A 16,698-nucleotide genomic window follows, 5' to 3' on the forward strand; every position below is an offset into this window, starting at 1 on the left:
GGAATGCTTGCCTTCCTTCTCACTTCCACTGCCACCCCCAGCAGCTAGCTTTCTTTTGGGAGCCATTTTTACACAGAAAAGCAAGTGTGTACCCCTTTATGCATATTACTGTGTAGCAAAAAGGACCAGAGTATAGCGAGGCTTTCGGGAGGGGAGGAGTCTGGGTGGTTGGTTAGGTTCACCCTCTACTTGTGTGGCTTCCGTCTCCTGCCTGATTCCAGTGGGGCCACAGCTGAATGACAGACTCTCTCACTTGTAGGTGACTCTGTCAGCAGAGCTTAGGTTATGCTGTGGTAATAAGCAAGCCCCAAATCTCAGTGACTCAAAAAAGCAAAGGATTTTCTCACTGGTGATGCACATCTACCGCAGGTCAGCAGGGGGCGCTGGTCATGGCAGGGACCCAGGTGGCTGGAGGCTCCATCTTGACTCATCCTTCCATGATTGCAGGGGTGGGACTAAAGGGAAAGTGCTGAATCACACCCTGGCTCTTAATACAACCACCTGTGAGTGACACCTATCCCTTCTGCCAGCATCTCATTGGTCAAGCCTTGTCTCAAGGCCACACCTGACTTCGAAGGGAACAGGGAGGTAAGTATATGCCTACCATATGGCCAACAAAAGAACAGAAGGGAAGAAGAGAAGTGGAATATTTGTTGTTTTATTTATTATTTTTTGAGACAGGATCTCACTTTGCTGCCCAGAGGCTGGAGTGCAGTGGCTTGATCATAACTCACTGCAGCCTTGAGCTCCTGGGCTCAAGTGATCCTCCCATCTCAGCCTCTTGTGTAGCTAGGTCTACAGGTGCACACCACCATGCCTGATTAATTTTTATACAATTTTTTAATAGAGGTGGGGTCTTGCTGTGTTGCCCAGCCTGGTCTCAAACTTTTTTTTTTTTAATAGTCAGGTGTGGTTATAGGGGGAGACAATGTTAAATCAGCTTAACAATGACCTACGACACTCGGACCAACTAGGTCTTGAATTCTGGCCTCTAGCAAGCCTCCTGCCTTGGACTCCCAAAGGGTTGGAATTATAGGCCTGAGCCACCACATCTGGCCATATTTATTCTTAAAAAACCCCCAAGTCTTTATGGAATTTTAATTGATGTATAATAAAATATGCATATTTAAAGTCTATAGTTTGATAAGCTTGACACACGCATATGCCCATGAAACCACCACCACTACAATCACAATAATGAAGATTCCACCACTGCTGGAAGTTTCCTTGGGACCCTTTGCCATCTCCCCACCCGTGACATCCCTGCTCCTCAATCCTCAGACAACCACTGAACTGCTTTCTGCTGCTGTATGGATTAGTTTGCATTTTCTAGAGTTTTATATAAATGGAATCACACAGCGTGTTCTCTTTTGGCCTGGCTTCTTTCACTCAGCATAATTATTTTGAGATTCATCCATGTAGAAGAGGAATATTTGTGATATCTACCACAGCAGACTTTTCGATTAATGGACTTTATTCTTTCCAACAAGATAACTGATGCGGGTTGAATTCTGTCCCCCTCCCCCCCAATTCACATGTTGAAGTCTTAATTGCCTGTACCTAAAAATGTGACCCTGTTTGGAGATGGGATCTTTATTTTAATTTTATTTATATATATATATTTTTTGAGACAGAGTCTTGCTCTGTCGCTCAGGCTGGAGTGCAGTGGTGTGATCTCAGCTCACTGCAATCTCTGTCTCCCAGGTTCAAGTGATTCTCCTGCCTCAGCCTCCTGAGTAGCTGGGATTACAGGCGTACGCCACCACGCCTGGCTAATTTTTGTATTTTTAGTAGAGTTGGGGTTTCACCATGCTGGCAAGTCTGGTCTCGAACTCCTGACCTCAGGTGATCCACACGCCTCAGCCGCCCAAAGTGCTGGGATTACAGACGTGAGCCACCGCGCCTGGTCTGGAGATAGGGTCTTTAAAGAGGTAACTAAGTTACAGTGAGGTTGTGAGGGTAGGTCTTAATCCAACATGATGGGTGTCTTTATAGGGAAGGGGACCTTTGACCACAGACAGCTGTGAAGGGAGAACTCCATGTGACCGTGTAGGCCTGCACGCCGAGGAGGGGCCTGGAACTGATCCGTCCTTCACAGCCTCGGAAGGAACCGACCTGCTGGCACCTTGATCTCAAATTCCCGCATCCAGAACCGGGCGACAAGGCATTTCTGTTGCTGAAGCCACCCAGGCTGCGGCACTTTGCTATGGCAGCCCTCGTGAAAGAATGCAGTCACTTTTATTTCCAAGGGAAGTAGAGTTAAATGAGCCCCCTTAAGAGATCTTCCTGCAATGTTTGGGACGTGTCTGTGTGTGCGTGGACAGGGCCGTCTGCAGGCGGATCAGCGTGCGGCGCGGGCAGGCACCTCTGTGTCCTAAGCGCAGACATCCGGTGTCACCCTTCAGGCATCCAGGGAAGGAAGCTGATAAAATGAAGCTCTTCATGCTCCAGGTTCCGTTTCTTCTTTGGAATGCTCGAAGGCTTCCCAGCTATTCCATGTTCAGGCCTGGCTTTCAAGAGGCTGCAGGCCGGAGTGGGGAAGGTGGCTGAAGCCGGTCCTGGGTCTCTCCGAGCCCCTCAGAGAACTCTCTGGTTGCACTAGAAACCATCCTTGTGCTGCTGGCAGCAGTTTCCACGCCGCTGAAAAATGGCGGCAAAGCCCAAGTGGAGAAGGAGGGTTCTGTAGGCGTGGCTTCCAACCCAAAAGAACAGAAAGGCAGGGCCTTCATTCTCCCCTGAACTGTGATCCGGACGGTTCACCTGGAGCACAGCCCTTGTGTTCCTCGCTGCCTCCCCCTGAAGGCCCTGGAGGCCACATGACGTTGCCTGCCACTGTGGGGGTGACACGCTCTCCTGGTCCCGGCCTGGACGGGTCCGGACAGGTGCAGTGGGAGAACAAAGCGTCATTCGGAGGGTGAGGAATTTCACTCAGCAGCAAGCGTGTTGCGTGTCCGCTTCATCTCAGACACTGTACAATACGCCGTTACATTTACTCCATTTCATCCTTGTGACAATCCTGTGAGATAGGAATTCCCATGTCCACCTAAGAGATGAGGAAACCGAGGCTCGGAGGGACAGGGAACACACAACTGGGGAGGGGCCGAAAAGGTTCTAGAACATCCATCCTTTGGCCTCAGGGGGAGTACATAGGAATCACCTAGTATGTTACTGGGAGGTCCAGACACTCAAACATGAATATGCTTCTCTCTCTAGAGAGCTACCAGATTTAGCAAATAAAAGGGCAAGACGTTTAGTTAAACTGGAATAGAATTTCATATAAACAATGAATACTTGTTTTTTGTTTTTTTTTTGAGACAGGGCCTCACTCTGTTGTCCAGGCTAGAGTTCAATGGCGGGATCACAGTGCACTGCAGCCTCCATCTCTTGGGCTCAAGTTATCCTCCCACCTCAGCCTCCCAGGTAGCTAGAACGACAGGTGTGCACCACCATATCTGGCTAATTATTTTATTTCTGTATAGATGGGGTCTCACTATGTTGCCCATGCTGGTCTCAAACCCCTAGCTTAAGCAGTCCTCCCACATTGGCCTCCCAAAGTGCTGGGATTATGGATGTGAGCCACCATGCCTGGCCAACAAATATAGATATTTTGGGCGTAAATGTGTTCCATGCAATATTTGGGATGTATTTACACTGAAAGGGTATTCATTGTTTATCTGAAGTTCACATTTAACTGGGTGTCCTGTGTTTACCTGGCAGTGCTGCTTCCAGGTGAGGCTTGTAGTTGCTTTAATGCTAAAGGAGCCTTCATTTGCTGGGGCTGGGACTGTATTCAGCTTTACTCGTGAACTCTGCGGGCTCTCCAAAGCTCTTTCTGAAATCAGCCTCACTCTCCACAGGTGAGGTTACCAGGACCGTCAGCCTGAGGAGAATCAGCTCTTCCGCACCAAATCCTGAAGATCACATGGCAGAGTGAGCCAGAGCGAGGTACCGGCAGACCTCTTAGGTGGGGCATGCATCCCCTAGTGTCCCATGTCCCCACTGTTCCCTGTGGCTATATCCATTTCACTTGACTTACTTTTACTCCTTGTCTAGCTCCTTGTGGCATTGTTCTTTTTCTCTTTTCTTTTTTTTTTTTTGAGACAGTCTCCCACTGTCACCCAGGTTGGAGTACAGTGGAGTAATCTCGGCTCACTGCAACCTCCACCTCCTGGGTTCAAGAGATTCTCCTGCCTCAGTCTCCTGAGTAGCTGGGATTATAGTTGCCCACCGCTACGCCCGGATAATTTTTGTATTTTTAGTAGAGACAGGGTTTCACCATGTTGGCCAGGCTGGTCTTGAACTCCTGACCTCAGGTGATCCACCCACCTCAGTCTCCCAAAGTGTTGGGATTACAGGCGTGAGCCACCACGCCTGGCTGGCATTGAGTTTTCAACTCTTCATCTATACCATATGTCAGATCATTTCCTCCTTCTTGCAATGACAGCAAAAATACCGAGGCTTTAATTACTTACCCTCCTGTATTTCTGTTTTATTCCTTCTCCCTATCGCCATTTCCATGCACTCATGCCCACGCACAGGTTGTAGGAACCAAATAGTATGTTGCTGGGAGGTCCAGACACTCAAATGTGAACTTGCTTCTCTCCCTGGAGGGCTTCCAGATTTAGCAAATAAACAGGCAAGATGCTCAGCTAAATTTGAATTGAATTTCATATAAATAGTGAATACTTTTTCTTTTCTTTTTTTTTTTTTTTTTGAGACAGGGTCTTGCTCCATTGTCCAGCTAGAGTGCAGTGGCAAGATGATGGCTCACTACAGCCTCCATCTCTTGGGCTTAAGAGCCCTCCCCCATGGCTCAGCCTGCCCTGAGGCCAGTCCTCGTACATGGTGCATGGCTGCCTTCAAGACATCTCCAAGGAGCCCTCGCTGAGAAGCCCCCTGGTGCACACATAAAATCACGTTGCTATTTAGTTGAATTTCTTCATTGTACAGGTTAAGAAATGGAAGATGTGACTCTCAAGGATTATACACAACTAAAACTGTGTGAAACGGCGATCAGTACCCGGGCAACAGGGAAGTGGGAATTTCTCACCAACCCACGTGCCAGGATCCAGCCTCAACGCTTGTGAGGATCCAGCCTCAATGCTCTGCACATCTCCAGTGTGGAACAGCACCATGCGCCTAATGAGTTCTTCTCTGACTGATTGATTGATTGATTACTAAAACACTCAGCACTCCTGGCAAAGCAGTTCTCACACTGTTGAACAAATTATCTTTATGCACTGCAGTCTCTTGAGCTTAGATGAAGGCAAACTCACTGTAATCTTCAGATCATTTAGCAATGCCTTGGAATCACTGGATATGAGAAAATATCCAGGCATGTGGAATATGAAGGGGGAAGAAAAGCAGGACTTGGAGGGACTGTGCTAGTGGATTTCAACTCTGTATTTTCTAAAATGAACCAGGGGCAGGCAAACTACTACCTTGTAGGCCAAATCTGGCCAGTGACCTGTTTTATCATTGATTGATTGATTGACGGGGTCTTGTCTTGCTCTGTCACCCAGGCTGGAGTGCATTGGTTCGATCATTGTTCACTGCAGCCTCGAACTCTTGGACTCAAACCATCCTCCCACCTCAGCCTCCCAAGTAGCTAGGACTGCAGGTGTGCACTGTAATGCCTGGCTAATTTTTTTCTTTCTTTTTTTTTTTTTTTTTTGTAGAAATGGCATCTTGCTGTGTTACCCAGACTGGTCTTTAACTCCTGGCCCCAAGCGATCCCTGACTTTATGGCACTTGCTTAGCCTGGTGTGACAGTGTCTGTCTCCTGGAGGCCAGGAGCCCCTGGCATGCAGCCAGCGTGCCCCATTTATAATTGTAGCCCAGCACATGGAAGGGACCCAAGGGAATGACAGCAACGTTGACTTTGCCATTTCAACCCTCAACCTCATTTTATTGTTCTATTCGTATTATCTGGGGGACAAAATTTTCCCACATTCTTTTCTGTTGGTGCCACCATGTCTGTGCCTCCGTGTGCTGCTGACCCGCCAAGCCCATGGCCAGCTCAGCACTCGGATTTTATGTGGTCTCTCAGTATGGATTCCTTTATCGGCATCTCAAAAAGCTTTTGTGTTTTATCCATAATTGATTAAAGGTTTGTAGCTGTGAATAAAAGATTGATTAAAAGTAACAACAGCAAAACAGCTCTTGTTTTTCTTCACCGTCTGCCTTTCCCCAGAAGAGTCTCCTACATCCGAGCAGACGGTCCTCGATGTGGATCCACACAACCTTACGAGTTTTCCTTAGACCCAAGAAAGGGAGGCGTGGGGAATGATGGTTACTTGCTGATACTTACTGATATCGCAACGCCAGCAATAAGAATACCATCTGGACGTTATCTGCGGTTGGCGTGTTTCATTTTGCATTTTATGTGATGGGTGCTGGGATTTGGACAGGCCCAAGCTCCCACCCTCGCGTTGCTCAGTATACTGGGAAATGACATCACCTATGACGGCACTGTAATTAGCAAGGTGAGGGGAGGGGCCAGACCTCAGCCCAGGAGTGGGGTTTGGGGCAGGCCCCTGGGGAGAAGCAGTGGCAGCAGCAAGAGCTGGGCTTGGTGTCCCACTCAGACAAGTGGTGGAGGCAGCAGCAGGATCTGCACTCACGTCCTCTGGTAGTAAGCTCTGCTCTCTGCCGGCCCTGACTTCAGAGCAGTGCCGAAGCCGGGCAGTCCCAAGGCACAGCCACATGTTTACAGCTTCTATCTTTTTATTTTTTTTTTAAGACAGAGTTTCACTCTTGTCACCCAGACTGGAGTGCAATGGCACGATCTTGGCTCACTGCAGCCTCCGTCCCCCGGGTTCAAGCCATTCTCCTTCCTCAGCCTCCTGAGTAGCTGGGATTACAAGCACATGCCAACACGTCAAGCTAATTTTTGTATTTTTACTAGAGACAGGGTTTCTCCACGTTGGCCAGGCTGGTCTCGAATTCCTGACCTCAGGTGATCCACTTGCTTTGTCCTCCTAAGGTGCTAGGATTGCAGGCATGAGCTACTGTGTGTGGCCTTTTTTTGTTTGTTTGTTTGAGACAAAGTCTCTCGCTCTGTTGCCCAGGCTAGAATGCAGTGGCATGATCTTGGCTAACTGCAACACTGTCTCCTGGGTTTAAGCGATTCTCCTGCCTCGGCCTCCCGAGTAGCTGGAATCACAGGCACCCGCCACCACACCTAATTTTTGTACTTTTAGTAGAGATGGGGTTTCACCATGTTGGCCAGTCTGGTCTTGAACTGCTGACCTCAAGTGACCCGCCTGCCTCGGTCTCCCAAAGTGCTGGGATTACAGGTATGAGCTACTGCGCCCAGCCACATGTTCACAGCTTCTATTTGAAGGATCTTAAAACCACAGAGAGTGCAGCAGTGCACGCCGCCCTCTCCCCCACCTCCCTTTCCCCACACTCACATTCCTTTCCTTATGCCCAAATCACTGGCTTAGTCAGAAAGACCATTCTATCCTGAGACTAAACGAAGGAAAGGGATGCAGAGTCCACTGGCTTCTGTCGCCTCACATTTTAATAGAGGCTTCAAGCAACAATTACCTACGGGATGTGTCTGAGAGGCACTATAGAAAGCGGCAGAATTATCTACCAGCTTGAGAAATGATACCTCTCTCAGGACTTTTGGAGGAGAACCAGCTCCATGCTGCAGGAGCCGTGTGGAGCTGGGCTTTACTGCTAAGGCCTTGTCCTGGATGCTGGAAGGAACCAGAAGATTCAAAATAGAGTCACGGTCCAAGCCGCCAGTGCAGGGCAGGGCACATCACAATCGACATTGCCACCACTGCCACCAGCCCCAGTGCAGCCCCGGGAAGGAGTTTGTTCTCTCCTGGGTGATTGCTGCTCTGCTAGGAGACCGTAGGCAAGAGGAGTCCACCGTGGGCTGTGGGGTACCTGCCCTCTCTCCCTCACAGAGTGCCGTAAAACAAAGCAGCATCATGCGTAAGCCCGTGTTTCCAGCAGTTTATCAGAGCCTCAGATGTGTGGCGTAGATCCCATCGCCTTGAGGCTCAGGAGAACCGGCAAGCGTGTGGTGCCCTGGGCAGGGTCCCAGTTGACAATGATCCCCGTCTCTGGCATCTTTTTTGTGGGTCTCCCCTTGTTTTTTTTTTTTTTTTTTTGTTTTTTTGTTTTATATTTTATTTATTTATTTATTTATTTAATGTTTTTTCAGACGGAGTCTTGCTCTTGTCGCCTAGGTTGGAGTGTTGCGGCGTGTGGCTCACTGCGACCTCTACCTCTCGGGTTCAAGTGATTCTCCTGCCTCAGCCTCCTGAATAGCTGGGATTAGAGGCATCCACCACCACCACGCCTGGCTAATTTTTGTACTTTTAGTAGAGACAGGTTTCGCCATGTTGGCCAAGCTGGTCTTGAACTCCTGATCTCAGCTGATCTACCTGCCTCAGCCTCCCAAAGTGCTGGGATTACAGGCATGAGCTACCGCGCCCGGCCTGTTTTTTTCTTTCTTTCTTTCTTTTTTTTTTTTTGAGACAGTCTCACTCTGTCGCCTAGGCCAGAGTGCAATGGCATGATGTCGGCTCACTGCAACCTCTACTTCCTGGGTTCAAGCGATTCTCGTGTTTCAGCCTCCCAAGTAGCTGGGACTAAAGACATGAGTCACCACGCCCAGTTACTTTTTTTGTATTTTTAGTAGAGGGTTTTCGTCCTGTTGACAAGGCTGGTCTTGAACTCCTGACTTCTGGCAATCCGCCTGCCTTGGCCTCCCAAAGTGCTGGGATTACAGGGGTGAGCCACTGCGCCTGCTCCCCTTGGTTTTAATGTGGACGCCTTATGCTTTCTGCTCAGTATTCCTGGCCCCGGTGATCACAGCGGTTGTGAATTATGGATGCAGCAGCAACTGTTTTTAATCTCCCATGAACAAAACCAGAGTGTCTTCTGCCCCGGGGGGCTGCGGGTGAGGAAGGGATGGCAGCTGCTGCGATATGGCTGCCTCCGGCTGACGTCAATGCGAGTCATTCCAGGCCAAAGGCTCCACTCAGGAAGCTTGAAAGTGATACTGAAAACAGATTTGCATGTTTTCCTTTCACGGGAACTTGGCTACTCTCAGTTCCACTGAGATGTTTTCACCAGCCTTTGTGCAACTGGTGTGTGGAACGAGCACAGCCTGCGATGCAATTGGAAGGCGACTTTAGCTTTTGTCCTGTGCTGCCCCGTTAAAGTTTATTGAGCCGGATTCATGTTCCCAGACCCTGGCGGGCTTGGACTTTTCTGCTCCTCTTAGGAAATAGTCTGTCTGATGGTTGCTTTAAATGGAAAAAAAAAAACCAAAACAGTCTCAATTTGGAATTTCAATGTCTAAGCCAAGATATTAGTCAAAACTTCAAACCATTCTTCTTGCTCCAGCTGAGGCTGCTTAGGGCTGGAAGTCTGCATGGGAAAGGGATGAGGCTGGCTTCTGTCCTTTCTCCCAAGGTTGGAGCTGGGTGAGGGGTTTTAGGGCCCGGGACAGCTCTCACCCGAGTAGGTGCATGGGCAGCTGGCTGGCTGTGCATCCTTTGGGTCTGGCTGTGGTTGAAAGCTGCCCTTTCTCCTGGCGGGGCTCCTCCGTGGGTCTGCGCTTCCTGGAGTCTCTTCTTGGTGATCATTTGAGACTCTTTGCTTTAGTCCCTTGGGTTTACCTCGAGCTTTTTGCTGCTGGGGTTTCCGCCTCTCCAGGTGGTCTTATTGGTCAGGCCCCTAGCGGACCCCATGCTGTTTCCCTCTCCGTGTGGCTGCAGCTGGTTCTGACCCTCTTATGTGGCTTGCCCCGACAAGCTCTGGGAGGGAGGCCAACCCCAACCCAGTGCTTGCTTCTGGTTCTGGCATCAAAGCAGGCAGGGCCAGACATGGTGGCTCACACCTGTAAACCCAGCACTTCGGGAAGCTGAGGAGGGAGGATCACTTGAGGCCGAGAGTTCAAGACCAGCAACCTAGTGAGATCCCATGTCATTACAAAAATAAATATTATTATTTTTGAGACAGAGTCTCACTCTCTTGCCCAGGCTGGAGTGCAGTGGCGCGATCTCAGCTCACTAAAACCTCCACCTCCTGGGTTCAAGCAATCCTCTTACCTCAGCCTCCTGAGTAGCTGGGATTATAGGCATGCATCACCATGCCCAGCTAATTTTTGTGTTTTTAGAGGAGGGGGTTTCGCCATGTTGGCCAGGCTGGTCTTGAACTCCTGACCTCAAGTGATCAGCCCGCCTCTGCCTCCCAAAGTGCTGGGATTACAGCCTTGAGCCACTGTGCCCGGTTCACACACCCAAAAATTTATTTAAAAAAACCATGCGGTGGCTCATGCCCAAAATCCCAGCACTTTGGGAGGCCGAGGCAGGTGGTTCACCTGAGGTCAAGAGTTCAAGACCAGCCTGACCAACATGGTGAAACCCCGTCTCTACTAAAAATACAATATTAGCTGGGCATGATGGCGCATGCCTGTAATCTCAACTACTTGGGAGGCTGAGGCAGGAGAATTGCTTGAACCCGGGAGGTGGAGGCTGCAGTGAGCCAAGATTGTGCCATTGTACTCCAGACTGGACAACAAGAGTGAAACTCTGTCTCAAGCAATCAATCAATCAATAAAAATAATAATTAAAAAAAGCAGGCAGTAGTCATCCTGTACATTAGTTCTCTGTGGTTCTCTAAAAAATTACGACAAATTACGATGCTTAACACAGAAATTTATTCTTTCACAGTCCTGGAGGACAGAAGTCTGAAACCAAGATCACGGGGCTGAAATCAAGGTGTGGGCACAGCCCTGCTCCCTCTGCGACTGGGGAGAATACCCAGCTTGCTGCTTCCGGCTTGCGGTGTCTGCTGACAACCCTTGGCCTGTGGCTGCATCACTCAGTCCCCACCTCTGCATCACATCGCCATCTCCTCTGCCTTGGGCAAACCTCCTTCTGTCCCTCTCTTACAGGGAAACGGCTAATTGCGTTTAGGGCTCATATAATCTCATTTAGGGCTAATCCCAGATAATCTCCCCATCCTAAGATCCTAAATTTAATAACATCGGCAAAGACCCTCTTTCCAAATAAGGCCACATTTATAGGCTCCGGGGTTAGGCCTGACACGGTTGGGGCTTTCGTCAGCCTCCCGCAGCCCGACACCCACTCTCTGGATTTCCTGGATGGTAAGGGCGCCAGCCTCCTCTGCCATCAGCAAGAGGGAATCCCAGGGTGAGCTCTCTGAGACACTTTGTGGAAACCCACGGATTTGAGATGAGGGGAGGCCCCCACTTCTCCTCAGGAAGCACAGCTTTCTCCACAGAGACACCCCTCAGGCAATCTTCTCTTCAAAATCATGTCTCTCAACTGGCCCACTCTTTATATTTTTTAGTGGGGGCAGTGAGAAGGCTCACAGGTTGTGGATCAGCTTCTAGACTATTTCCTATCCCATTGAAAGTAGCTTGGAACCCAAAGCATCACTTTGAACATTCTGCTACCTTTGCTGTAGAGTTCATAACGGTTGACGCTGTCCAGGGCTGTGTGGGTTCTAAGGCTGTGCAAATTGTGAAGGCTGAAATCCAGCCCACTTTCTGCCTGATGAGCCTGGTGCCCCAGCCACGGGGTGTCTCATTTGTGGGGAGCATGAGCCCCTCTTGTGAGCAGAGGGGCTGCCTGTGGTTCCCTCTGGGCTCTCCCCTGGACGCTGATCTCATCCCCTTCTCACACAGCCCAAGGACCTGCCAGCGGGCAGCTGGTGATGGAGATGCCGCAACGTGACCTCGGAACGCTAGTGATGAATGATGCAAACTCACTTAATCCTCTGGATTTTCAGCGTGCAACTGCTGTGCTGTCGTAGCAATCTCCTACTCTGTGGGTTAGCAGGTTGTCATTCAATAAGGAGTCAATGCTTGTGTGAACCAAGCAGAGATGAACAAGCTGGTTTAGAAAGAAAATGTACTTCTCATCTTGCGAAATGTGGTCCAGCTTTTAGGGAAAAAAAAAACCAGATTTGTTTGGAAGGTTCCAGAATGTTCAGATAATAAATCCTTTTATCTCCTTCTTCCACCTTAGCAGCAAAGACAAGTGGCCTGTCTGTTGACTGCCAAAATAGGGAATGAAAAATCAGAAGACCTGGCTACATTCTAAAGACGTGGGCGTGCTGGTTCACAGGAAACCCATTGTTCACAAGGTTACCTGTGAAAACTGCAGTTTATAGAACAAACTGACAAATATCAGTAAAGATATCATTCGAAATGACAAAGTCATCACAGGCTGAGATTGTTTAGGGATCTATCAGCATGCCTTGATTATTTTTTTCTTGACTGAAACATGTCTATCCCCCGTTTTACCGCTCCCAAACCCCCACCAATGACTTAAAAGAAAATTTGCATCTTCTCGTATTCACTCCCAACTCATCTTATTTTTGATTCTCGGGTCCATAATGTCACTGGCTCAGATGAGTGACCCTAAGTCTTTCTTACATGGATAGTCCTGGGGGGAAATGGGGAAGATCTGGGGCAGCCTTGGGGGCCAGGGTTTCTTTAGGATTATCAGCCTGAAGACTGTTCCCTTTCAAGGGTTGCTGTAACAAAGTACCGCAGACTAGGGGGCTTAAATAACAGAAACGGAGTCTCTCCTATTCCTGGGGACTGGAAGTCCAAGATCAAAGTGTCAGCAGGATCAGCTCCCCCTGCAGCCTCTCTCCTTGGCTTGCGGATGGTCCTATTCTCTCTGTGTCCTCATGTGGTTGTCCCCTGTGTGTGTCTGTGTCCTTTTTTTTTCTTTTTTTTTTTTGAGACAGTCTTGTAAGAGCAGTCTGGAGTGCAGTGGCGTGATCTCAGCTCACTGCAACCTCCACCTCCTGGGTTCAAGCGATTCTCCTGCTTCAGCCTCCCGATTACAGGCACCCGCCACAACGCCCAGCTAATTTTTGTAATTTTAGTAGAGATGGGGTTTTGCCATGTTGGCCAGGGTGGTCTCAAACTCCTGACCTCATGATCCACCTGCCTTAGCCTCCCAAAGTGCTGGGATTATAGGCGTGAGCCACTGCTCCCAGTTGTCTGTGTCATAATTTCCTTTTCTTATATCAGTCAAATTGTATTAGGACCCACAGTAATGACCTCCCTAAATCTTAACTACTCACTAAATCTTAAAACTACCCTTTTAAAGACTCTGTTTCCAAATATACTCACATTGTTAAGTACTGGGGGTAAGGACTTCAACGTATGAATTTTTTGGCTAGGGGAGCATAGTTTAACCCCTAACAACAGGTCCCAGTCACTTTTTTTTTTGAAACCGAGTTTCACTGTTTTTGCCCAGGGTGGAGTGCATTGGTGTGATCTCAGCTCACTGCAGCCTCTGTCTCCTGGGTTCAAGTGGTTCTCCTGCCTCAGAGTAGCTGGGATTACAGGCGTGCACCACCACGCCTGGCTAATTTTGTATTTTTAGCAGAGACAGGGCTTCACCATGTTGGCCAGGCTGGTCTCGAACTCCTGACCTCAGGTGATCCGCTTGCCTCGGCCTCCCAAAGTGCTGGGATTACAGGCATGAGCCACTGTGCCCGGCTCCCAGGACGTTACATGCATGATTTCAAGTAATCCTCCCAGTGATATTATAATGTAGATATTACTGTCCCCTTCTACATATATGATGAAAACAAGTCCCCCAAAGAATCAGCAACCTGGCCAACACCACACAGTTAGTAAATGGCAGAGACATGAGTCAAACCAGGTCTGTGTGCCCCAAGTCTGCGTGTGCTCTTCCGATTGCACTGTGCTGTCTGCTGTGGTGGTGGCTGCATGGTGTGAGATGTAGGCAGTAAGGAGGAGAAGGTGTTATATCACAAGCTGGCACTAAAAATAAAGCACTGGGGGTCACATGCCCATGCATAGCCAGCCCGAGACTTTCCTTCCCAGTGACCTCTCCATTGCCCTCCATTCCCCTAGGTTGGCCCTTGTATTCACATCTAATCTCATTGTAACTATTGGCAGGAACTGGAGAAGTTCCCTCTTCCTAGAAAGGAGGGGCCTCTGCAGAAATGGTGAATGTAGAGAAGCAAAGAAGGATGCTCATGGCCATGGAGAGTCCCGACCCTAACTCAGGCCTGGTGTGGGAAACAACCTGGCAACTGGAAGACAATCAGAAGAAAGAAGCCCACGGAGGACCAGCACCTCAGTGAGTGGGAAAAGATGGCCACACCCACCTCCTCCCGTGGAATCCAGCCCCAGCCTGGACCAGGGCAGCTGAGTTCATACCACGGTTTCCCAGGTGTTAGCAACTGTATTGTCCTCCCACATCCGGAATTCATTGAAGCCCTAACGCCTAGCACCTCAGAATGTGTATTTGGAGATAGGATCTTAAAGAGGGAATGAAATTAAAATGAGGCCATGAGGGTACATCCTAATTCAACATGACTGATGTCTATCTCGGAAGAGGAGATTAGGACCGCCACATGCAGAGGCAAGATCAAGTGAAGACTCAGAATGGAGGCAGCCATCTGCAAGCCAAGGAGAAAGGCCTCGGAAGGAGGCATCCCTGCAGTCACCTTGGTCTCAGAATCCCAGCCTCCAGAAATGTGAAGAAACACATTCCTGTAGATTAAGCCCTGCAGCCTGTGGCACCTGGTATACAAACTAGTTTCTTCCTTTCCCAAAGTGCTGGGATTATAGGCGTGAGCCACCACACCCGGCCACAACTGATTTTTGTATCCTGATTTTGTGTTCAGAAATCTTGTTATACTCTTATTAACTGTAATATCTTAATAATATATGTATATTATTTAGGGGAATTCCTTTGTAGACATTATGTCATCTGTAATATTAATGATTTGTCTCTTCCTAAACCTCCTGTTATTTCTTTTTCTTGCCTTGTTGCATTGTCTGACTTCCTGTGAGACCCCCAGCATAATGTTGAAAGGAGTGGGGTTATCAGGCATCCTCATCTTGTTGAAGGCTCACAGGGAAAGCCTTCAGCATTTCAGCTTCTGATGTTTGCTGTAGGCTTTTGTTTTGTTTTGTTTTTTGTAGATCTCCTTTATCACGTTAAGGAAAATTTTTGTCTATTCCTAGTTTACTAATTTTTTTTTTTTTCTAATCAAGAAAGGATATTGAGTCCTAGGAAACATCTTTCCTATATCTATAGGGATAATCAAGATTTCTTTCTCCTTTAATTTTTTAAAGGAGAAAAATTTGCTTTTTTAGTTAATTTGTTTTTTTAAAGTTAAAGCAGGCTGGCTGTGGTGGCTCATGCCTGAATTCCCAACACTTTGGGAGGCTCAGGTTGGTGGATCATTTGAGGTCAGGAGTTCAAAACCAGTCTGGCCAACATAGTGAAACCCTGTCTCTACTAAAACTATAAAAAAATATTAGCCAGGCATGGTGGTGGGCACCTGTAATCCTAGCTACTTGGGAGGCTGATGCAGGAGAATTGTTTGAACCGGAAGGTGGAGGTTACGGTGAGCCAATATTGTGCCATTCCACTCCAGCCTGGCAACAACAGTGAAACTCCGTCTCAAAAAAAAAAAAAAGAAAAAAATGTTAAAGCAAACTTGCATTTTAAAATGTAACCCGTCATGGTTATTCCATATTAGCTTTTTTATACATTGCTAGATTTAACTTGATAATTTTTAAAAAAGAATTTTCAGTCTAAATGTATGAGCGAGTTTGGCCTGCAATTTGGAGATCTTCCCTTTGCCCTTCCAGATGTGCTTGCTCTTTTTACTCCACTTTGCCCACTGCCCAGCAGGGCTGACCCATGTGAATTTCTTCATCAAGGTCCTGTACGCTCTGGTTGACAGCTGGATCAGGCCAGTGGGGAGCCCTAGCAGGAGACTGGAGGAAGGGAGGACAGTGTGTTCATTTCCGGCTGGTTATATTTTTTGAGACATGAGTTGCTTATTCCAACCACTCTCTCTTCTTCTGAGGTCTGATAAGCTTTCTCTTCCCTGGTTCCTATCTCAAGAATGAGATCCCTTGTTGTTCCCCTTCAACCACACATTGTAAATAAATCTTCTCCAAATCATCCTATTTCATTAAAAATTTTTATGTTGTTTTTCTAGAGACAGAGATCTCACTATGTTGACCAGGCTGGTCTCAAACTCCTGGCCCCAAGAATCCTCCTGCCTTGGCCTCCCGAGTAACTGAGATTACAGGTACAAGTCACTGTGCCTGACTTAAATTATCCTATTTCAGTGTATATTTCCATTGGTATGGTCACTGATGAAGCTTATAACTTCCCTTGCTTATAATACTGTTGGGTTTCACAACCAAGACTATGATAGTTTCATAAAAGGGGTTGGAGACTGCTTCTTCTCTATATTCTGAAATAGTATTTGTTTCTTGGTAGAACAGGTTAAAACTTCGGTAGGTTTTTTGGGTCTTTAGTGTTGCATCTTGGCCTTTATTTATTTATTTATTTTTGAGACAGAGTCTCACTCTGTCGCCCAGGCTGGAGTGCAATGGCACCATTTTGGCTCACCGCAACCTCCGCCTCCCGGGTTCAAGCGATTCTCCTGCCTCAGCCTCCCAAGTAGCTGGGACTACAGGCATGTGCCACCATGCCTAGCTAATTTTGTATTTTTAGTAGAGTCGGGGTTTCTCCGTGTTCATCAGGCTGGTCTCGAACTCCCAACCTCAGGTGATCTGTCCGCCTCAACCTCCCAAAGTGCTGGGATTACAGGCGTGAGCTACCAGGCCTGGCACATCTGGGACTTCAGGGTTGCATCTAAGAAGTCATCACCAAATTC

General features: G+C 48.1%; 1 long non-coding RNA gene across 9 annotated transcripts in view; it reads left to right on the forward strand.

Moving 5' to 3' along the window:
• The window catches only part of LOC123573035 (uncharacterized), a 19,117-nt gene extending 12,972 nt beyond the window's left edge, over positions 1-6,145 (forward strand). Inside the window, exons 3-7 of one of the 9 annotated variants that reach the window (XR_012413829.1) lie at positions 448-592; positions 2,001-2,451; positions 3,319-3,420; positions 3,858-3,945; positions 4,722-6,145. This is a non-coding gene — a long non-coding RNA (uncharacterized lncRNA). Of the gene's footprint in view, positions 1-447; positions 593-2,000; positions 3,946-4,721 lie in introns of all 9 variants that reach the window. The other 8 variants (XR_010586527.2, XR_012413913.1, XR_012413843.1 and 5 more) reach the window with 8 other exon arrangements.
• The last annotated feature ends 10,553 nt before the right edge of the window (positions 6,146-16,698 follow it).

Source organism: Macaca fascicularis, chromosome 1 (assembly GCF_037993035.2).
Source record: "Macaca fascicularis isolate 582-1 chromosome 1, T2T-MFA8v1.1".
NCBI classification, from domain to species: domain Eukaryota; kingdom Metazoa; phylum Chordata; class Mammalia; order Primates; family Cercopithecidae; genus Macaca; species Macaca fascicularis.